The sequence below is a fragment of the Oncorhynchus keta genome, chromosome 18 (genome assembly GCF_023373465.1).
Source record: "Oncorhynchus keta strain PuntledgeMale-10-30-2019 chromosome 18, Oket_V2, whole genome shotgun sequence".
In the NCBI taxonomy this organism is placed as follows: domain Eukaryota; kingdom Metazoa; phylum Chordata; class Actinopteri; order Salmoniformes; family Salmonidae; genus Oncorhynchus; species Oncorhynchus keta.
Genome location: NC_068438.1, coordinates 57,351,093 through 57,375,812, shown reverse-complemented (window position 1 = coordinate 57,375,812; position 24,720 = coordinate 57,351,093). Strand labels below are relative to the sequence as shown.

The 24,720-nt window shown below is 45.3% G+C and overlaps 1 protein-coding gene and 1 long non-coding RNA gene across 3 annotated transcripts in view; one reads left to right on the top strand and one right to left on the bottom strand.

The window, feature by feature from the left end:
* nectin1b (nectin cell adhesion molecule 1b) overlaps nucleotides 1–24,720 on the bottom strand; it is a 419,153-nt gene that overhangs the window by 377,913 nt on the left and 16,520 nt on the right. The window lies entirely within an intron of this gene.
* LOC127908940 (uncharacterized) lies at nucleotides 11,739–12,501 on the top strand. The gene is made up of 3 exons (XR_008069130.1): nucleotides 11,739–12,139; nucleotides 12,232–12,415; nucleotides 12,462–12,501. It is a non-coding gene; the product is annotated as an uncharacterized LOC127908940 (long non-coding RNA).

The window sequence follows — 24,720 nt, the reverse complement described above, 5'->3', positions numbered from 1 at the left end:
TTGAACTGTTAATACGTGTTCAGTGGCCTGGTTATATAATATAACATATATAACAACACAATACACATGAGCTTCTGAAGGCAGCGTGGGACCAGAAGAGGTTTAGGAGCGTGTGGAGATTCAGGGGTTCTCCAACACAAGCGGGAAAAAATGTAATCAACTTTATTTGCACAGCTCTTTTCATTCAGCCAGCCAGGCATGCAGGCAGACGTCCCAAGGTGCACTGCAGGAACATGAAGCTGCAGTCAGAAATACAATTTCATGGTGTAATGGAGTCACCCCTGGAACGAATACACTGGAACGCACACACAACCCTGGATGGAACGCACACACAACCCTGGATGGAACGCACACACAACCCTGGATGGAACACACACAACCCTGGATGGAACACACACAACCCTGGACACACACAACCCTGGATGGAACACACACAACCCTGGATGGAACACACACAACCCTGGATGGAACACACACAACCCTGGATGGAACACACACAACCCTGGATGGAACGCACACACAACCCTGGATGGAACACACACAACCCTGGCTGGAACGCACACACAACCCTGGCTGGAACGCACACACAACCCTGGATGGAACGCACACACAACCCTGGCTGGAACGCACACACAACCCTGGATGGAACACACACAACCCTGGCTGGAACACACACAACCCTGGATGGAACACACACAACCCTGGATGGAACACACACAACCCTGGATGGAACACACACAACCCTGGATGGAACGCACACACAACCCTGGCTGGAACACACACAACCCTGGATGGAACACACACAACCCTGGATGGAACACACACAACCCTGGATGGAACGCACACACAACCCTGGCTGGAACACACACAACCCTGGCTGGAACGCACACACAACCCTGGATGGAACGCACACACAACCCTGGATGGAACACACACAACCCTGGATGGAACGCACACACAACCCTGGATGGAACACACACAACCCTGGCTGGAACACACACACAACCCTGGATGGAACGCACACACAACCCTGGATGGAACGCACACACAACCCTGGATGGAACGCACACACAACCCTGGATGGAACGCACACACAACCCTGGATGGAACGCACACACAACCCTGGCTGGAACACACACAACCCTGGATGGAACGCACACACAACCCTGGCTGGAACACACACAACCCTGGCTGGAACACACACAACCCTGGATGGAACGCACACACAACCCTGGCTGGAACACACACACAACCCTGGCTGGAACACACACAACCCTGGCTGGAACACACATAACCCTGGATGGAACGCACACACAACCCTGGCTGGAACACACACAACCCTGGATGGAACACACACACAACCCTGGATGGAACACACACACAACCCTGGATGGAACACACACACAACCCTGGATGGAACGCACACACAACCCTGGATGGAACGCACACACAACCCTGGCTGGAACGCACACACAACCCTGGCTGGAACGCACACACAACCCTGGCTGGAACGCACACACAACCCTGGATGGAACGCACACACAACCCTGGATGGAACGCACACACAACCCTGGATGGAACGCACACAACCCTGGATGGAACACACACAACCCTGGCTGGAACACACACAACCCTGGATGGAACACACACACAACCCTGGCTGGAACACACACAACCCTGGCTGGAACGCACACACAACCCTGGCTGGAACACACACACAACCCTGGATGGAACACACATAACCCTGGATGGAACGCACACACAACCCTGGATGGAACGCACACACAACCCTGGCTGGAACACACACAACCCTGGATGGAACACACACAACCCTGGATGGAACACACACAACCCTGGCTGGAACGCACACAACCCTGGATGGAACGCACACACAACCCTGGCTGGAACGCACACAACCCTGGATGGAACACACACAACCCTGGATGGAACGCACACACAACCCTGGATGGAACGTGGGCCTCATCCAAAACATCATGGCCCTGTCCTCTCAACCCCTCCTCCATACCCCACAGAGCACAACATGTAAATCTGGCTGACTCGTTTACATTTAAGCCCCTCGTTCCCCTTGCAAATTCTTTTTCCATTAATTAGTAAGGCAGCACAATCAGTAAGTCGATTTACAGTCTAACTCCTAAACCTGGCAGACTGAGTGGGTCTGGACGAGAAGTGCTTCTGTGTGTTAGTGCATGCATGTGCTTGTGCGGGGTGCGCGCGTGCGTGTGCGTGCGCGGTGTGTGTGAGTGCGTGCCTGTGCGGTGTGTGTGTGTGTGTGTGTGTGTGTGTGTGGGTGTGTGTGTGTGTGTGTGTGTGTGTGAGTGCGTGCCTGTGTGTGTGTGTGTGTGTGTGTGTGTGTGTGTGTGTGTGTGTGTGTGTGTGTGTGTGTGTGTGTGTGTGTGTGTGTGTGTGTGTGTGTGTGTGTGTATTGTCTTGAGGTCTAACACAGAAAGGTCTTGGTGTCATATTTCAACATGATGTTTCTCTTCCAGGATTCAGCTCTAACAGGACAGAGAGGAACCAGAACCAACTAGATCCAGTCACAATGAAAGCATATTGGGCTCTGGTCTAAAGTAGTGCACTATATAGGGAATAGGGCTCTGGTCTAAAGTAGTGCACTATATAGGGAATAGGGCTCTGGTCTAAAGTAGTGCACTATATAGGGAATAGGGCTCTGGTCTAAAGTAGTGCACTATATAGGGAATAGGGCTCTGGTCTAAAGTAGTGCACTATATAGGGAATAGGGCTCTGGTCTAAAGTAGTGCACTATATAGGGAATAGGGCTCTGGTCTAAAGTAGTGCACTATATAGGGAATAGGGCTCTGGTCTAATGTAGTGCACTATATAGGGAATAGGGCTCTGGACTAAAGTAGTGCACTATATAGGGAATAGGGCTCTGGACTAAAGTAGTGCACTATATAGGGAATAGGGCTCTGGTCTAAAGTAGTGCACTATATAGGGAATAGGGCTCTGGTCTAAAGTAGTGCACTATATAGGAATAGGGCTCTGGTCTAAAGTAGTGCACTATATAGGAATAGAGCTCTGGTCTAAAGAGTGCACTATATAGGGAATAGGGCTCTGGTCTAAAGAGTGCACTATATAGGGAATAGGGCTCTGGTCTAAAGTAGTGCACTATATAGGGAATAGGGCTCTGGTCTAAAGTAGTGCACTATATAGGGAATAGGGCTCTGGTCTAAAGTAGTGCACTATATAGGGAATAGGGCTCTGGTCTAAAGTAGTGCACTATATAGGGAATAGGGCTCTGGTCTAAAGTAGTGCACTATATAGGGAATAGGGCTCTGGTCTAATGTAGTGCACTATATAGGGAATAGGGCTCTGGTCTAAAGTAGTGCACTATATAGGGAATAGGGCTCTGGTCTAATGTAGTGCACTATATAGGGAATAGGGCTCTGGTCTAAAGTAGTGCACTATATAGGGAATAGGGCTCTGGTCTAATGTAGTGCACTATATAGGGAATAGGGCTCTGGTCTAAAGTAGTGCACTATATAGGGAATAGGGCTTTGGTCTAAAGTAGTGCACTATATAGGGAATAGGGCTCTGGTCTAATGTAGTGCACTATATAGGGAATAGGGCTCTGGACTAAAGTAGTGCACTATATAGGGAATAGGGCTCTGGTCTATAGTCGTGCATTATATAGGGAATAGGGCTCTGGTCTAATGTAGTGCACTATATAGGGAATAGGGCTCTGGTCTAAAGTAGTGCACTATTACATTTACATTTAAGTCATTTAGCAGACGCTCTTATCCAGAGCGACTTACAAATTGGTGCATTCACCTTATGACATCCAGTGGAACAGCCACTTTACAATAGTGCATCTAAATCTTTTAAGTGGGGGTGAGAAGGATTACTTTATCCTATCCTAGGTATTCCTTAAAGAGGTGGGGTTTCAGGTGTCTCCGGAAGGTGGTGATTGGGAGCCATTTGGGATGTTTGACCCGTGGCTCCATCTGAAACACATATCTATAGTCACACCATGGTTCGTATTGGTGGGAACAAAGCACAAAGAAATCAGAAAATAGGAGAGAAATATATATAATATATACAAAGTAGAAAAGTCTGTATCAAACTACACTTTTCTCAGCTGGCTGCCAGTGTGTGCAGAGGGTCAATGTGTGTGTGTGTGTGTGTGTGTGTGTGTGTGTGTGTGTGTGTGTGTGTGTGTGTGTGTGTGTGTGTGTGTGTGTAAGTGATCCCTCCACAATAACCTCTCTGGCTCTCTATAACAGACAGGCTAGTTCACAGCTACCTCCAATCACAGACAGGCTAGTTCACAGCTACCTCCAATCACAGACAGGCTAGTTCACAGCTACCTCCAATCACAGACAGGCTAGTTCACAGCTACCTCCAATAACAGACAGGCTAGTTCACAGCTACCTCCAATAACAGACAGGCTAGTTCACAGCTACCTCCAATAACAGACAGGCTAGTTCACAGCTACCTCCAATAACAGACAGGCTAGTTCACAGCTACCTCCAATAACAGACAGGCTAGTTCACAGCTACCTCCAATAACAGACAGGCTAGTTCACAGCTACCTCCAATAACAGACAGGCTAGTTCACAGCTACCTCCAATAACAGACAGGCTAGTTCACAGCTACCTCCAATCACAGACAGGCTAGTTCACAGCTACCTCCAATAACAGACAGGCTAGTTCACAGCTACCTCCAATAACAGACAGCCTAGTTCACAGCTACCTCCAATAACAGACAGGCCAGTTCACAGCTACCTCCAATAACAGACAGGCTAGTTCACAGCTACCTCCAATAACAGACAGGCTAGTTCACAGCTACCTCCAATAACAGACAGGCTAGTTCACAGCTACCTCCAATAACAGACAGCCTAGTTCACAGCTACCTCCAATAACAGACAGGCTAGTTCACAGCTACCTCCAATAACAGACAGCCTAGTTCACAGCTACCTCCAATAACAGACAGGCTAGTTCACAGCTACCTCCAATAACAGACAGGCTAGTTCACAGCTACCTCCAATAACAGACAGCCTAGTTCACAGCTACCTCCAATAACAGACAGGCTAGTTCACAGCTACCTCCAATAACAGACAGGCTAGTTCACAGCTACCTCCAATAACAGACAGAGAGGTAGAGATGGGGAAGAGATGTAGAGGAGGTCTGGGGGAAGAGAGGTAGAGAAGGAGAGGGGAAGAGAGGTAGAGAAGGAGAGGGGAAGAGAGGTAGAGAAGGAAGAGAGGTAGAGAAGGAGGGGGGAAGAGAGGTAGAGAAGAAGAGGGGGAAGAGAGGTAGAGAAGGAGAGGGGAAGAGAGGTAGAGAAGGAGGGGGGAAGAGAGGGAGAGAAGGAGGGGGAAGAGAGGTAGAGAAGGAGAGGGGGAAGAGAGGTAGAGAAGGAGGGGGGAAGAGAGGTAGAGAAGGAGAGGGGGAAGAGAGGTAGAGAAGGAGGGGGAAGAGAGGTAGAGAAGGAAGAGAGGTAGAGAAGGAAGAGAGGTAGAGAAGAGGGGGAAGAGAGGTAGAGAAGGAGGGGGGAAGAGAGGTAGAGAAGGAGAGGGGAAGAGAGGTAGAGAAGGAGAGGGGAAGAGAGGTAGAGAAGGAGGGGGAAGAGAGGTAGAGAAGGAGAGGGGGAAGAGAGGTAGAGAAGGAGGGGGGGAAGAGAGGTAGAGAAGGAAGAGAGGTAGAGAAGGAAGAGAGGTAGAGAAGAGGGGAAGAGAGGTAGAGAAGGAGGGGGAAGAGAGGTAGAGAAGGAGAGGGGGAAGAGAGGTAGAGAAGGAGAGGGGGAAGAGAGGGAGAGAAGGAGGGGGAAGAGAGGTAGAGAAGGAGAGGGGGAAGAGAGGGAGAGAAGGAAGAGAGGTAGAGAAGGAGAGGGGGAAGAGAGGTAGAGAAGGAAGAGAGGTAGAGAAGGAGAGGGGGAAGAGAGGTAGAGAAGAAGAGGGGGAAGACAGGAAGAGAAGGAGAGGGGGAAGAGTGAGAAGGAGGGAAGAGAAGTAGAGAAGGAGAGGGGAAGAGAGGTAGAGGGAGAGGTGGAGAGTGGTAGAGAAGAAGAGGGGGAAGACAGGAAGAGAATGAGAGGGGAAGAGAGGTAGAGAAGGAGGGGAGAAGTAGAGAAGAGGGGGAAGACAGGAAGAGAAGGAGAGGGGGGAGAGTGGTAGAGAAGGAGAGGGGAAGAGAGGTAGAGAAGGAGAGGGGGAAGAGAGGTAGAGAAGGAGAGGGGAAGAGAGGTAGAGAAGGAGAGGGGAAGAGAGGTAGAGAAGGAGAGGGGGAAGAGAGGTAGAGAAGGAGAGGGGAAGAGAGGTAGAGAAGGAGAGGGGAAGAGAGGTAGAGAAGGAGAGGGGAAGAGAGGTAGAGAAGGAGAGGGGAAGAGAGGTAGAGAAGGAGAGGGGAAGAGAGGTAGAGAAGGAGAGGGGGAAGAGAGGTAGAGAAGGAAGAGAGGTAGAGAAGGAAGAGAGGTAGAGAAGGAGAGGGGGAAGAGAGGTAGAGAAGGAGAGGGGGAAGAGAGGTAGAGAAGGAGAGGGGAAGAGAGGTAGAGAAGGAGAGGGGAAGAGAGGTAGAGAAGGAGAGGGGGAAGAGAGGTAGAGAAGGAAGAGAGGTAGAGAAGGAGAGGGGGAAGAGAGGTAGAGAAGGAAGAGAGGTAGAGAAGGAGAGGGGGAAGAGAGGTAGAGAAGAAGAGGGGGAAGACAGGAAGAGAAGGAGAGGGGAAGAGTGGTAGAGAAGGAGGGAAGAGAAGTAGAGAAGGAGAGGGGAAGAGAGGTAGAGAAGGAGAGGGGGAGAGTGGTAGAGAAGAAGAGGGGAAGACAGGAAGAGAATGAGAGGGGAAGAGAGGTAGAGAAGGAGGGAAGAGAAGTAGAGAAGAGGGGGAAGACAGGAAGAGAAGGAGAGGGGGAGAGTGGTAGAGAAGGGAGGGAAGAGAGGTAGAAAGAGGGGGAAGAGGGGTAGAGAAGGGGAGGGGAAGAGAGGTAGAGAAGGAGAGGGAAGACAGGAAGAGAAGGAGAGGGGGAAGAGAAGTAGAGAGGGGAGGGAAGAGAGGTAGAGAAGAGGGGAGAGTGGTAGAGAAGGAGGGAAGAGAGGTAGAGAAGGAAGAGAGGTAGAGAAGAGGGGGAAGACAGGAAGAGAAGGAGAGGGGGAAGAGTGGTAGAGAAGGGGAGGGGAAGAGAGGTAGAGAAGAGGGGGAAGAGAGGTAGAGAAGGAGAGGGGGGAGAGTGGTAGAGAAGAAGAGGGGGAAGACAGGAAGAGAATGAGAGGGGGAAGAGAGGTAGAGAAGGAGGGAAGAGAAGTAGAGAAGAGGGGGAAGACAGGAAGAGAAGGAGAGGGGGGAGAGTGGTAGAGAAGGAGAGGGGAAGAGAGGTAGAGAAGGAGAGGGGGAAGAGAGGTAGAGAAGGAGAGGGGAAGAGAGGTAGAGAAGGAGAGGGGAAGAGAGGTAGAGAAGGAGAGGGGAAGAGAGGTAGAGAAGGAGAGGGGAAGAGGGTAGAGAAGGAGAGGGGGAAGAGAGGTAGAGAAGGAGAGGGAAGAGAGGTAGAGAAGGAGAGGGGAAGAGAGGTAGAGAAGGAGAGGGAAGAGAGGTAGAGAAGGAGAGGGGAAGAGAGGTAGAGAAGGAGAGGGGAAGAGAGGTAGAGAAGGAAGAGAGGTAGAGAAGGAGAGGGGAAGAGAGGTAGAGAAGGAGAGGGGAAGAGAGGTAGAGAAGGAGAGGGAAGAGAGGTAGAGAAGGAGAGGGAGAGAGGTAGAGAAGGAGAGGGGGAAGAGAGGTAGAGAAGGAAGAGAGGTAGAGAAGGAGAGGGGGAAGAGAGGTAGAGAAGGAAGAGAGGTAGAGAAGGAGAGGGGAAGAGAGGTAGAGAAGGAGAGGGGAAGAGAGGTAGAGAAGGAGAGGGGAAGAGAGGTAGAGAAGGAAGGGGTAGAGAAGGAGAGGGGGAAGAGAGGTAGAGAAGGAGAGGGGAAGAGAGGTAGAGAAGGAGAGGGGAAGAGAGGTAGAGAAGGAGAGGGAAGAGAGGTAGAGAAGGAGAGGGGGAAGAGAGGTAGAGAAGGAAGAGAGGTAGAGAAGGAGAGGGGGAAGAGAGGTAGAGAAGGAAGAGAGGTAGAGAAGGAGAGGGGGAAGAGAGGTAGAGAAGAAGAGGGGGAAGACAGGAAGAGAAGGAGAGGGGGAAGAGTGGTAGAGAAGGAGGGAAGAGAAGTAGAGAAGGAGAGGGGGAAGAGAGGTAGAGAAGGAGAGGGGGGAGAGTGGTAGAGAAGAAGAGGGGGAAGACAGGAAGAGAATGAGAGGGGGAAGAGAGGTAGAGAAGGAGGGAAGAGAAGTAGAGAAGAGGGGGAAGACAGGAAGAGAAGGAGAGGGGGGAGAGTGGTAGAGAAGGGGAGGGGAAGAGAGGTAGAGAAGAGGGGGAAGAGGGGTAGAGAAGGGGAGGGGAAGAGAGGTAGAGAAGGAGAGGGGGAAGACAGGAAGAGAAGGAGAGGGGGAAGAGAAGTAGAGAAGGGGAGGGGAAGAGAGGTAGAGAAGAGGGGGGAGAGTGGTAGAGAAGGAGGGAAGAGAGGTAGAGAAGGAAGAGAGGTAGAGAAGAGGGGGAAGACAGGAAGAGAAGGAGAGGGGGAAGAGTGGTAGAGAAGGGGAGGGGAAGAGAGGTAGAGAAGAGGGGGAAGAGGGGTAGAGAAGGGGAGGGGAAGAGAGGTAGAGAAGGAGAGGGGGAAGAGAGGTAGAGAAGGAGAGGGGGAAGAGAGGTAGAGAAGGAGAGGGGGAAGAGAGGTAGAGAAGGAGAGGGGGAAGACAGGAAGAGAAGGAGAGGGGGAAGACAGGAAGAGAAGGAGAGGGGGAAGACAGGAAGAGAAGGAGAGGGGGAAGAGAAGTAGAGAAGAGGGGGAAGACAGGAAGAGAAGTAGAGAAGAGGGGGAAGAGAAGATTGGACCATTAGATTGTTTCCTGCCTGCCTGTCGGCCTGCCTGCCTGCCTCCCTGTCGGCCTGCCTGCCTGTCTGCCTGTCTGTCTGTCGGCCTGCCTGTCTGTCGGCCTGTCTGCCTGCCTGTCGGCCTGTCTGCCTGCCTGTCGGCCTGTCTGCCTGCCTGTCTGCCTGCTTGCCTGCCTGTCTGTCGGCCTGTCTGCTTGGACACTGATGAGCTTTGCTTTGAGCAGGCAGACAGAGGTTGGGGAGCTTAGCTCTTTCTCTGTCAGGGAGAATAAATCAACCTGTCTTTGTGTTTTCTAATCTCCCTCCGCTCTCCTCTCCTCTCCACAAGCAAGCTGTTGCTTTGAAGCCCAGTCAGCCCCCCCCTCCTCTCCTCCTCCCCTCTCCCCCCTCTCCCCCTCTCCCCCCCTCTCCTCTCCTCTCTCCTCTTCTCCTCTTTGAAGCCCAGTCAGCCCCCCTCCTCTCCTCTCCCCCTCTCCCCCCCTCTCCTCTCCTCTTCTCCTCTTTGAAGCCCAGTCTCCTGGAGAGATATCAGTGCAGAATATTAAATAAGCAGAAAAGCATCACTCATTAAAAGAGGAAACATTTGATGGAACAAACCCTCTTTTGTATACAGCAGCGAACCAATCAGACTCTCTCCTTCTTCTCTCCTTCTTCTCTCCTCTCCTCCTCCCCTCTCCCCCTCTCCCCCCCTCTCCTCTCCTCTCTCCTCTTACCAATCAGCCCCACTCAGATCAGCTTTCTCCATAGTCTAGAAGGCCATAAAGATCATCAAGGACAACAACCACCCGAGCCACTGCCTGTTCACCCCGCTATCATCCAGAAGGCGAGGTCAGTACAGGTGCATCAAAGCTGGGACCGAGAGACTGAAAAACAGCTTCTATCTCAAGGCCATCAGACTGTTAACCAGCCACCACTAACATTGAGTGACTGCTGCCAACACACTGACTCAACTCCAGCCACTTTAATAATGGAAAAATTGGGTGTAATAAATGTATCACTAGTCACTTTAAACAATGCCACTTTATATAATGTTTACATACCCTACATTACTCATCTCATATGTATATACTGTACTCCATACCATCTTGCCGTTCTGTACCATCACTCATTCATATATCTTTATGTACATATTCTTCATCCCTTTACACTAGTGTGTATAAGGTAGTTGTTGTGAAATTGTTAGGTTAGATTACTTGTTGGTTATTACTGCAGTCGGAACAAGAAGCACAAGCATTTCGCTACGCTTGTATTAACATCTGCTAACCATGTGTATGTGACAAATAAATTTGATTTGACACACAAACAACACCCACATTTCTTTCCATGGGGCCATAGGGTGAGACATGGATGCAGCTTAAGCCCCACCCTCTTCAACATACATATCAATGAATTGGTGGGGGCACTAGAACAGTCTGCAGCACCCGGCCTCACCCTACTAGAATCTGAAGTAAAATGTCTACTGTTTGCTGATGATCTGGTGCTTCTGTCCCCAACCAAGGAGGGCCTACAGCAGCACATAGATCTACTGCACAGATTCTGCCAGACCTGGGCCCTGCCAGACCTGGGCCCTGCCTGACCTGGGCCCTGCCAGACCTGGGCCCTGCCAGACCTGGGCCCTGCCAGACCTAGGCCCTGCCAGACCTGGGCCCTGACAGACCTGGGCCCTGACAGACCTGGGCCCTGACAGACCTGGGCCCTGACAGACCTGGGCCCTGCCAGACCTGGGCCCTGCCAGACCTGGGCCCTGCCAGACCTGGGCCCTGCCAGACCTGGGCCCTGACAGTAAATCTCAGTAAGAACAAAATAATGGTGTTCCAAAAAAAGATGTCTACTGTTTGCTGATGATCTGGTGCTTCTGTCCCCAACCAAGGAGGGCCTACAGCAGCACCTAGATCTACTGCACAGATTCTGCCAGACCTGGGCCCTGCCAGACCTGGGCCCTGCCTGACCTGGGCCTTGCCAGACCTGGGCCCTGCCAGACATGGGCCCTGACAGACCTGGGCACTGACAGACCTGGGCCCTGCCAGACCTGGGCCCTGCCAGACCTGTGCCCTGACAGACCTGGGCCCTGACAGACCTGGGCCCTGCCAGACCTGGGCCCTGCCAGACCTGGGCCCTGACAGACCTGGGCCCTGACAGACCTGGGCCCTAACAGACCTGGGCCCTGACAGTAAATCTCAGTAAGACCAAAATAATGGTGTTCCAAAAAAAGATCCAGTCGCCAGGACCACAAATACAAATTCTCGAAACTGTTGGCCTGGAGACTAAAAACGATACATACCTCGGCCTAAGCATCGACAACACAGATCATTACCACAAGGCAAGAAGGGCCTCTTCTATGCCATCAAAAATAACAGAAAACTCAACATCCCAATTAGGATCTGGCTACAAATACTTCAATCACCAAATTGAGATTTCTACAAAAATATCCTCCGTGTGCAATGTAGAACACCAAATAATGCATGCAGAGCATTTGGCCGATACCCGCTAATTATCAAAATCCAGAAAAGAGCCGTTAAATTCTATAACCACCTAAAAGGAAGTGATTCCCAAACCTTCCATAACAAAGCCATCACCTACAGAGAGATGAACATGGAGAAGAGTCCCCTAAGCAAGCTGGTCCTGGGGCTCTGTTCACAAACACAAACACACCCTAGAGAGCCCCAGGACAGCAGCACAATTAGACCCAACCAAATCATGAGAAAACAAAAAGATAATTACTTGACATATTGGAAAGAATTTACAAAAAAGAAACAGTGCTATTTGGCCCTAAACAGAGAGTACACAGTGGCAGAATACCTGACCACTGTCACTGACCCAAACTTTAGGAAAGCTTTGACTATGTACAGACTCAGTGAGCATAGCCTTGCTGTTGAGAAAAGCCGCCGTAGGCAGACATGGCTCTCAAGAGAAGACAGGAGTCTTTACTATTAATCTACAATGAAGAAAGTAGTCAAATTAAAGAAAAACCCTTGAATTTATATATTTACGCTGCTGTGATTCACTGATTGGTAAGAGAGGTAAACAACACAGAATATGAGAGGTAAACAACACAGAATATGAGAGGTAAACAACACAGAATATGAGAGGTAAACAACACAGAATATGAGAGGTAAACAACACAGAATATGAGAGGTAAACAACACAGAATATGAGAGGTAAACAACACAGAATATGAGAGGTAAACAACACAGAATATGAGAGGTAAACAACACAGAATATGAGAGGTAAACAACACAGAATATGAGAGGTAAACAACACAGGATATGAGAGGTAAACAACACAGAATATGAGAGGTAAACAACACAGAATATGAGAGGTAAACAACACAGAATATGAAAGGTAAACAACACAGAATATGAGAGGTAAACAACACAGAATATGAGAGGTAAACAACACAGAATATGAGAGGTAAACAACACAGAATATGAGAGGTAAACAACACAGAATATGAGAGGTAAACAACACAGAATATGAGAGGTAAACAACACAGAATATGAGAGGTAAACAACACAGAATATGAGAGGTAAACAACACAGAATATGAAAGGTAAACAACACAGAATATGAGAGGTAAACAACACAGAATATGAGAGGTAAACAACACAGAATATGAGAGGTGTACAACATGCAGTGTGTTTCTTACTCCTGGGTCTTCTTACAAAACTACAGAGAGCTGAGGGCGGCAGAACCCCAAATCAGTTGTTAAATTCGCTAAATGATTACATATCTAGAGCCAGACAAACTACCATTGGTTCTGAAGTACAATTATACCAGAGATCATTTTCTAAATGTTTAATCCAACTAAAATGAGGATTTGAAGCTGGGAAAATCTCCGTAACCTGCCACACACAGAGAGAGGCTGATATCTTGTCTGTATCCCAAATTGCACCCTATTCCCTATGTATAGTGCACTACTTTTGACCAGGGCTATTGTTAAAAGTAGTGCACTATATGGAATAGAGAGTTTATTGATATCTATATGGGTGTATATAGATTATAACAATACCAAAGAGCATTAACTACCAGTCTGGTACCATTTTACTACTGCAAAACACAGTGTTGAAAAGACAATGCATTAATTTCAAAACCTTGAATAACTAGTTAAATAACCGACGCTGAGTTAACTAGTTAAATAACCAACGCTGGGGTAACTAGTTAAATAACCGACGCTGAGTTAACTAGTTAAATAACCAACGCTGGGGTAACTAGTTAAATAACCGACGCTGAGTTAACTAGTTAAATAACCAACGCTGGGGTAACTAGTTAAATAACCGACGCTGAGTTAACTAGTTAAATAACCAACGCTGAGTTAACTAGTTAAATAACCAACGCTGGGGTAACTAGTTAAATAACCGACGCTGAGTTAACTAGTTAAATAACCGACGCTGGGGTAACTAGTTAAATAACCAACGCTGGGGTAACTAGTTAAATAACCAACGCTGGGGTAACTAGTTAAATAACCAACGCTGAGTTAACTAGTTAAATAACCAACGCTGGGGTAACTAGTTAAATAACCGACGCTGAGTTAACTAGTTAAATAACCAACGCTGGGGTAACTAGTTAAATAACCGACGCTGAGTTAACTAGTTAAATAACCGACGCTGGGGTAACTAGTTAAATAACCGACGCTGGGGTAACTAGTTAAATAACCGACGCTGGGGTAACTAGTTAAATAACCGACGCTGGGGTAACTAGTTAAATAACCAACGCTGAGTTAACTAGTTAAATAACCAACGCTGGGGTAACTAGTTAAATAACCGACGCTGAGTTAACTAGTTAAATAACCAACGCTGGGGTAACTAGTTAAATAACCGACGCTGAGTTAACTAGTTAAATAACCGACGCTGGGGTAACTAGTTAAATAACCGACGCTGGGGTAACTAGTTAAATAACCGACGCTGGGGTAACTAGTTAAATAACCGACGCTGGGGTAACTAGTTAAATAACCGACGCTGGGGTAACTAGTTAAATAACCGACGCTGAGTTAACTAGTTAAATAACCGACGCTGGGGTAACTAGTTAAATAACCAACGCTGAGTTAACTAGTTAAATAACCAACGCTGGGGTAACTAGTTAAATAACCAACGCTGGGGTAACTAGTTAAATAACCAACGCTGAATTAACTAGTTAAATAACCGACGCTGAGTTAACTAGTTAAATAACCAACGCTGGGGTAACTAGTTAAATAACCAACGCTTGGGTAACTAGTTAAATAACCAACGCTGAGTTAACTAGTTAAATAACCAACGCTGGGGTAACTAGTTAAATAACCAACGCTGGGGTAACTAGTTAAATAACCAACGCTGGGGTAACTAGTTAAATAACCAACGCTGAGTTAACTAGTTAAATAACCAACGCTGGGGTAACTAGTTAAATAACCAACGCTGAGTTAACTAGTTAAATAACCGACGCTGAGTTAACTAGTTAAATAACCAACGCTGGGGTAACTAGTTAAATAACCAACGCTGGGGTAACTAGTTAAATAACCAACGCTGGGGTAACTAGTTAAATAACCAACGCTGAGTTAACTAGTTAAATAACCAACGCTGGGGTAACTAGTTAAATAACCAACGCTGAGTTAACTGGTTAAATAACCAACGCTGGGGTAACTAGTTAAATAACCGACGCTGGGGTAACTAGTTAAATAACCAACGCTGGGGTAACTAGTTAAATAACCAACGCTGGGGTAACTAGTTAAATAACCAACGCTGGGGTAACTAGTAAAATAACCAACGCTGGGGTAACTAGTTAAATAACCAACGCTGGGGTAACTTGTTAAATAACCAACGCTGGGGTAACTTGTTAAATAACCAACGCTGGGGTAACTAGTTAAATAACCAACGCTGAGTTAACTAGTTAAATAACCAACGCTGGGGTAACTAGTTAAATAACCAACGCTGGGGTAACTAGTTAAATAACCAACGCTGGGGTAACTAGTTAAATAACCAACGCTGAATTAACTAGTTAAATAACCAACGCTGAGTTAACTAGTTAAATAACCAACGCTGAATTAACTAGTTAAATAACCGACGCTGGGGTAACTAGTTAAATAACCAACGCTGAATTAACTAGTTAAATAACCAACGCTGGGGTAACTAGTTAAATAACCAACGCTGGGGTAACTAGTTAAATAACCAACGCTGAGTTAACTAGTTAAATAACCAACGCTGAGTTAACTAGTTAAATAACCAACGCTGAATTAACTAGTTAAATAACCGACGCTGGGGTAACTAGTTAAATAACCAACGCTGAATTAACTAGTTAAATAACCAACACTGGGGTAACTAGTTAAATAACCAACGCTGAATTAACTAGTTAAATAACCAACGCTGGGGTAACTAGTTAAATAACCGACGCTGGGGTAACTAGTTAAATAACCGACGCTGGGGTAACTAGTTAAATAACCAACGCTGAGTTAACTAGTTAAATAACCAACGCTGAGTTAACTAGTTAAATAACCAACGCTGGGGTAACTAGTTAAATAACCAACACTGGGGTAAATAGTTAAATAACCAACGCTGAGTTAACTAGTTAAATAACCAACGCTGGGGTAACTAGTTAAATAACCGACGCTGGGGTAACTAGTTAAATAACCAACGCTGGGGTAACTAGTTAAATAACCGACGCTGGGGTAAATAGTTAAATAACCGACGCTGGGGTAACTAGTTAAATAACCAACGCTGGGGTAACTAGTTAAATAACCAACGCTGGGGTAACTAGTTAAATAACCAACGCTGAGTTAACTAGTTAAATAACAGACGCTGGGGTAACTAGTTAAATAACCAACGCTGAGTTAACTAGTTAAATAACCAACGCTGGGGTAACTAGTTAAATAACCAACGCTGAGTTAACTAGTTAAATAACCAACGCTGGGGTAACTAGTTAAATAACCAACGCTGAGTTAACTAGTTAAATAACCAACGCTGGGGTAACTAGTTAAATAACCAACGCTGAGTTAACTAGTTAAATAACCGACGCTGGGGTAACTAGTTAAATAACCGACGCTGGGGTAACTAGTTAAATAACCAACGCTGAGTTAACTAGTTAAATAACCGACGCTGAGTTAACTAGTTAAATAACCAACGCTGAGTTAACTAGTTAAATAACCGACGCTGAGTTAACTAGTTAAATAACCAACGCTGAGTTAACTAGTTAAATAACCGACGCTGGGGTAACTAGTTAAATAACCAACGCTGAGTTAACTAGTTAAATAACCAACGCTGAGTTAACTAGTTAAATAACCAACGCTGAGTTAACTAGTTAAATAACCGACGCTGGGGTAACTAGTTAAATAACCAACGCTGGGGTAACTAGTTAAATAACCAACGCTGGGGTAACTAGTTAAATAACCAACGCTGAGTTAACTAGTTAAATAACCAACGCTGGGGTAACTAGTTAAATAACCGACGCTGGGGTAACTAGTTAAATAACCAACGCTGAGTTAACTTGTTAAATAACCAACGCTGAGTTAACTAGTTAAATAACCAACGCTGAGTTAACTAGTTAAATAACCGACGCTGAGTTAACTAGTTAAATAACCAACGCTGAGTTAACTAGTTAAATAACCAACGCTGAGTTAACTAGTTAAATAACCGACGCTGGGGTAACTAGTTAAATAACCAACGCTGGGGTAACTAGTTAAATAACCAACGCTGAGTTAACTAGTTAAATAACCAACGCTGGGGTAACTAGTTAAATAACCAACGCTGAGTTAACTAGTTAAATAACCAACGCTGGGGTAACTTGTTAAATAACCAACGCTGAGTTAACTAGTTAAATAACCAACGCTGAGTTAACTAGTTAAATAACCAACGCTGGGGTAACTTGTTAAATCTCACATCTGTTCTCTGGTTTTCAAAATGACTCGGATCTCATTTTGAAATGACTGCCTTGCCATGCAGGGTGAGAAATGGAAGTGAGAGTCAGTTCTGACAACATCACAGCATTAAGGTCTACCTCTTCCTGTCAAAATGTCACCCTGGGTCTCACTTACAGACAACCTGAGAGGATAGAAGCAGTTTAACGATGGTGTCTAGTCTGAATAGAGGCAACAGAGCCTCCCTCCCTCAGAAATATAGTGGAATGTTAAAAACCGCAGATTGTTGAAACCTGTAAACAATGAACTACTCAAAGAAAGCTTCACCCTGTTGAAATCTAGTTAATCACACTGTGGACATTTCCTGCAAAGCCAATGAGTGGGAATGGGGTCATACTGACTATCTGGGTTGTTCTCTCTGCTCCCTTGTAGCCAGACAGCACATTCAGCTGGGGGGTCACAATAGGTATTCAGACAGGCAACACATTCAGCTGGGGGGTTACAATAGGTATTCAGACAGACAACACATTCAGCTGGGGGGTTACAATAGGTATTCAGACAGACAACACATTCAGCTGGGGGGTTACAATAGGTATTCAGACAGACAACACATTCAGCTGGGGGTTACAATAGGTATTCAGACAGGCAACACATTCAGCTGGGGGGTCACAATAGGTATTCAGACAGGCAACACATTCAGCTGGGGGTTACAATAGGTATTCAGACAGACAGCACATTCAGCTGGGGGGTCACAATAGGTATTCAGACAGGCAACACATTCAGCTGGGGGGTACTAATAGGTATTCAGACGGATATAGATATAGCATCTCCACTAGATCACAGTCTCGCTTCAGTATAGTCATGTCTCTCTGTGAAGACAGGCAGAAATAGCATCTCCACTAGATCACAGTCTCGCTTCAGTATAGTCATGTCTCTCTGTGAAGACAGGCAGAAATAGCATCTCCACTAGATCACAGTCTCACTTCAGCATAGTCAAGTTTTATTAAGGCCTGGTCTAGAAAATAAAATTGTCCAACAATATAAAACATTTACATTCACAAACCAGTTGGCAAGAGAATCAAAGCCACAACAAACCCTACAGAATGGAAACAGAGAGAACAGATTCCCAGTAAGCGTGGGTCATAAACCACAACAAACCCTACAGAATGGAAACAGAGAACAGATTCCCAGTAAGCGTGGGTCATAAACCATAACAAACCCTACAGAGTGGAAACAGAGAACAGATTCCCAGTAAGCGTGGGTCATAAACCATAACAAACCCTACAGAATGGAAACAGAGAACAGATTCCCAGTAAGCGTGGGTCATAAACCATAACAAACCCTACAGAATGGAAACAGAGAGAACAGATTCCCAGTAAGCGTGGGTCATAAACCATAACAAACCCTACAGAGTGGAAACAGAGAACAGATTCCCAGTAAGCGTGGGTCATAAACCACAACAAACCCTACAGAATGGAAACAGAGAGAACAGATTCCCAGTAAGCGTGGGTCATAAACCACAACAAACCCTACAGAATGGAAACAGAGAACAGATTCCCAGTAAGCGTGGGTCATAAGCCACAACAAACCCTACAGAATGGAAACAGAGAACAGATTCCCAGTAAGCGTGGGTCATAAACCATAACAAACCCTACAGAATGGAAACACAGAACAGATTCCCAGTAAGCGTGGGTCATAAACCATAACAAACCCTACAGAGTGGAAACAGAGAACAGATTCCCAGTAAGCGTGGGTCATAAACCATAACAAACCCTACAGAGTGGAAACAGAGAACAGATTCCCAGTAAGCGTGGGTCATAAACCACAACAAACCCTACAGAATGGAAACAGAGAGAACAGATTCCCAGTAAGCGTGGGTCATAAGCCATAACAAACCCTACAGAATGGAAACAGAGAACAGATTCCCAGTAAGCGTGGGTCATAAGCCACAACAAACCCTACAGAATGGAAACAGAGAGAACAGATTCCCAGTAAGCGTGGGTCATAAGCCATAACAAACCCTACAGAATGGAAACACAGAGAACAGATTCCCAGTAAGCGTGGGTCATAAACCACAACAAACCCTACAGAATGGAAACAGAGAACAGATTCCCAGTAAGCGTGGGTCATAAACCAGACAGAATGGAAACAGAGAGAACAGATTCCCAGTAAGCGTGGGTCATAAGCCATAACAAACCAGACAGAATGGAAACAGAGAGAACAGATTCCCAGTAAGCGTGGGTCATAAGCCACAACAAACCCTACAGAATGGAAACAGAGAACAGATTCCCAGTAAGCGTGGGTCATAAGCCATAACAAACCAGACAGAATGGAAACAGAGAACAGATTCCCAGTAAGCGTGGGTCATAAGCCATAACAAACCCTACAGAATGGAAACAGAGAACAGATTCCCAGTAAGCGTGGGTCATAAGCCACAACAAACCCTACAGAATGGAAACACAGAGAACAGATTCCCAGTAAGCGTGGGTCATAAGCCACAACAAACCCTACAGAATGGAAACAGAGAACAGATTCCCAGTAAGCGTGGGTCATAAGCCACAACAAACCCTACAGAATGGAAACACAGAGAACAGATTCCCAGTAAGCGTGGGTCATAAGCCACAACAAACCCTACAGAATGGAAACAGAGAACAGATTCCCAGTAAGCGTGGGTCATAAGCCACAACAAACCCTACAGAATGGAAACAGAGAGAACAGATTCCCAGTAAGCGTGGGTCATAAGCCATAACAAACCCTACAGAATGGAAACAGAGAGAACAGATTCCCAGTAAGCGTGGGTCATAAACCACAACAAACCCTACAGAGTGGAAACAGAGAACAGATTCCCAGTAAGCGTGGGTCATAAACCATAACAAACCCTACAGAGTGGAAACAGAGAACAGATTCCCAGTAAGCGTGGGTCATAAGCCACAACAAACCCTACAGAATGGAAACACAGAGAACAGATTCCCAGTAAGCGTGGGTCATAAACCATAACAAACCCTACAGAATGGAAACAGAGAACAGATTCCCAGTAAGCGTGGGTCATAAGCCACAACAAACCCTACAGAATGGAAACACAGAGAACAGATTCCCAGTAAGCGTGGGTCATAAACCATAACAAACCCTACAGAATGGAAACAGAGAGAACAGATTCCCAGTAAGCGTGGGTCATAAGCCACAACAAACCCTACAGAATGGAAACACAGAGAACATATTCACCGTAAGCGTGGGTCATAAGCCACAACAAACCCTACAGAATGGAAACACAGAGAACAGATTCCCAGTAAGTGTGGGTCATAAGCCATAACAAACCCTACAGAATGGAAACACAGAGAACAGATTCCCAGTAAGCGTGGGTCATAAGCCACAACAAACCCTACAGAATGGAAACAGAGAGAACAGATTCCCAGTAAGCGTGGGTCATAAACCACAACAAACCCTACAGAATGGAAACAGAGAGAACAGATTCCCAGTAAGCGTGGGTCATAAACCACAACAAACCCTACAGAATGGAAACAGAGAGAACAGATTCCCAGTAAGCGTGGGTCATAAACCACAACAAACCCTACAGAATGGAAACAGAGAACAGATTCCCAGTAAGCGTGGGTCATAAACCATAACAAACCCTACAGAATGGAAACAGAGAACAGATTCCCAGTAAGCGTGGGTCATAAACCATAACAAACCCTACAGAATGGAAACAGAGAACAGATTCCCAGTAAGCGTGGGTCATAAACCATAACAAACCCTACAGAATGGAAACAGAGAGAACAGATTCCCAGTAAGCGTGGGTCATAAACCACAACAAACCCTACAGAATGGAAACAGAGAACAGATTCCCAGTAAGCGTGGGTCATAAACCATAACAAACCCTACAGAGTGGAAACAGAGAGAACAGATTCCCAGTAAGCGTGGGTCATAAACCATAACAAACCCTACAGAGTGGAAACAGAGAGAACAGATTCCCAGTAAGCGTGGGTCATAAACCACAACAAACCCTACAGAATGGAAACAGAGAACAGATTCCCAGTAAGCGTGGGTCATAAGCCACAACAAACCCTACAGAATGGAAACAGAGAACAGATTCCCAGTAAGCGTGGGTCATAAACCATAACAAACCCTACAGAATGGAAACAGAGAACAGATTCCCAGTAAGCGTGGGTCATAAGCCATAACAAACCCTACAGAGTGGAAACAGAGAACAGATTCCCAGTAAGCGTGGGTCATAAACCACAACAAACCCTACAGAATGGAAACACAGAGAACAGATTCCCAGTAAGCGTGGGTCATAAACCATAACAAACCCTACAGAATGGAAACAGAGAGAACAGATTCCCAGTAAGCGTGGGTCATAAACCACAACAAACCCTACAGAATGGAAACAGAGAGAACAGATTCCCAGTAAGCGTGGGTCATAAACCACAACAAACCCTACAGAATGGAAACAGAGAACAGATTCCCAGTAAGCGTGGGTCATAAACCACAACAAACCCTACAGAGTGGAAACAGAGAACAGATTCCCAGTAAGCGTGGGTCATAAACCATAACAAACCCTACAGAATGGAAACACAGAGAACAGATTCCCAGTAAGCGTGGGTCATAAGCCATAACAAACCCTACAGAATGGAAACAGAGAGAACAGATTCCCAGTAAGCGTGGGTCATAAACCACAACAAACCCTACAGAGTGGAAACAGAGAACAGATTCCCAGTAAGCGTGGGTCATAAACCATAACAAACCCTACAGAATGGAAACAGAGAGAACAGATTCCCAGTAAGCGTGGGTCATAAACCACAACAAACCCTACAGAGTGGAAACAGAGAACAGATTCCCAGTAAGCGTGGGTCATAAACCACAACAAACCCTACAGAATGGAAACAGAGAGAACAGATTCCCAGTAAGCGTGGGTCATAAGCCACAACAAACCCTACAGAATGGAAACAGAGAACAGATTCCCAGTAAGCGTGGGTCATAAACCATAACAAACCCTACAGAGTGGAAACAGAGAACAGATTCCCAGTAAGCGTGGGTCATAAACCATAACAAACCCTACAGAATGGAAACAGAGAACAGATTCCCAGTAAGCGTGGGTCATAAGCCATAACAAACCCTACAGAATGGAAACAGAGAACAGATTCCCAGTAAGCGTGGGTCATAAGCCACAACAAACCCTACAGAATGGAAACACAGAGAACAGATTCCGTTTAAGTCGAGCAAGATTCCAATATTGGATTGCATTTATTACCCCTGGTTTGATTTCCACATGTCTAATTGATTTTATTTAATTAAGATGAGAGAGAGGGATTAGCTGACTGGCAGATGACAACCGTCCTTCACAATAGCCACAAACAGGTGCTCTACCCTATAGTAGGGCTGGGCGATACAGCATATTCATTCCATTCATTTGAAAGGATGTTTTTCCAAATGCCTGTATCACAGAATCAACATTTTTATGTATTTTTTTGTTTTTATAAGTGTTTTTATCAGCTTGTTCTCATGTTGTCTTTTTGGTCTCGTCTCCTTCACTCCTTCTGTGCTGTCCATTTACACCAGAGATCTGTATATTGTGACGAGATGCTCATGTCGCCACGCTAACAATGGGAGTCGTTGTCCTAAAGGTCGGAAGGGCGGCAGGGTAGCCTAGTGGTTAGAGCGTTGGACTAGTAACCGAAAGGTTGCAAGTTCAAATCCCGAGCTGACAAGGTACTGTTCTGCCCCTGAACAGGCAGTTAACCCACTAGGCCGTCATTGAAAATAAGAGTTTGTTCTTATTAACTGACTTGCCTAGTAAAATAAAGGTAAAATAAAAGGCAGGAGACAAGCTTAGGTCCAAACAACCCCATAGAGAGAAATTGTGCTTATTTTGGACAGATGTTTGGCAAGAGTGAAACCTCTCGCTTCGACTTTTCCTCCTAAACCCCTCCCACTACCCCTCACAACAACAAAAGGTGAGAGATCACTTCTTCTTCTCTGGCAAACGGTTTCAACTTGCGGTTTGTATTTGAGGTTTGGTCCAACAGAATGGGTCATATGGACACACAAACACATGGAGACATTCTTTTCCTGTGTACTCGAGGAGAAGTTAAACAGGGTACAGTTGGAAAGGTTATGTTTCAACTCTTCAAATGTTGAGCAGAGCAGAAAATACTAAAATGGATGTACCAATGAATATTCATTCTGGATAATGAATATTAATTCTGGATAATGAATATTCATTCTGGGTAATGAATATTCATTCTGGATAATGAATGCTCCCGTTTGTCACGCATTACTGTACCACCTATTAGTCAAATCAAGGTTATTATACCAGCTGTTTGGATGACTGTGTTTTATCAAATGTGCAATAAGCATAAAACAATTATATAATTGGCAACTCGTTCTCATTCTGAGAAATAACGTAGGCCAATTGATTTCACCATGTGAACGAAGTGGACAGGCTAGCATGCTGTTCAAACAGTCGGAGACTGACAGAAGGGTGTGTTCATAACAATTCAACTGGTTTGCCTTGTTAGCTGAATTCAGACCATGTGAAATTATACCCAGATCCAAGTTGGTTCAACTTGAATTATAAATATTAGCTAGTCACTAGCACGTGGGTTTGTGCTTGAGAGATTGTTCATGAGACCTGTGTTCATTTTCTATAATGACTGCTACATTATTAGTGAATGGTCATGGTTTCTCTAATGTCTGCTACATTATTAGTGAATGGTCATGGTTTCTATAATGTCTGCTACATTATTAGTGAATGGTCATGGTTTCTATAATGTCTGCTACATTATTAGTGAATGGTCATGGTTTCTATGTCTGCTACATTATTAGTGAATGGTCATGGTTTCTCTAATGTCTGCTACATTATTAGTGAATGGTCATGGTTTCTCTTATGTCTGCTACATTATTAGTAATTATTCATGGTTTCTATAATGTCTGCTACATTATTAGTGAATGGTCATGGTTTCTCTAATGTCTGCTACATTATTAGTGAATGGTCATGGTTTCTCTAATGTCTACTACATTATTAGTCATTATTCATGGTTTCTCTAATGTCTGCTACATTATTAGTCATTATTCATGGTTTCTCTAATGTCTACTACATTATTAGTCATTATTCATGGTTTCTCTAATGTCTACTACATTAATAGTCATTATTCATGGTTTCTCTAATGTCTGCTACATTATTAGTCATTATTCATGGTTTCTCTAATGTCTACTACATTATTAGTCATTATTCATGGTTTCTCTAATGTCTGCTACATTATTAGTAATTATTCATGGTTTCTCTAATGTCTGCTACATTATTAGTGAATGGTCATGGTTTCTCTAATGTCTGCTACATTATTAGTGAATGGTCATGTTTCTATAATGTCTGCTACATTATTAGTGAATGGTCATGGTTTCTCTAATGTCTGCTACATTATTAGTGAATGGGCATGGTTTCTCTTATGTCTGCTACATTATTAGTAATTATTCATGGTTTCTGTAATGTCTGCTACATTATTAGTGAATGGTCATGGTTTCTATAATGTCTGCTACATTATTAGTGAATGGTCATGGTTTCTCTAATGTCTGCTACATTATTAGTAAATGGTCATGTTTCTATAATGTCTGCTACATTATTAGTGAATGGTCATGGTTTCTCTAATGTCTGCTACATTATTAGTGAATGGTCATGGTTTCTCTAATGTCTGCTACATTATTAGTGAATGGTCATGGTTTCTCTAATGTCTGCTACATTATTAGTGAATGGTCATGGTTTCTCTAACGTCTGCTACATTATTAGTGAATGGTCATGGTTTCTCTAATGTCTGCTACATTATTAGTGAATGGTCATGGTTTCTCTAATGTCTGCTACATTATTAGTGAATGGTCATGGTTTCTATAATGTCTGCTACATTATTAGTGAATGGTCATGGTTTCTCTAATGTCTGCTACATTATTAGTGAATGGTCATGGTTTCTCTAATGTCTGCTACATTATTAGTGAATGGTCATGGTTTCTATAATGTCTGCTACA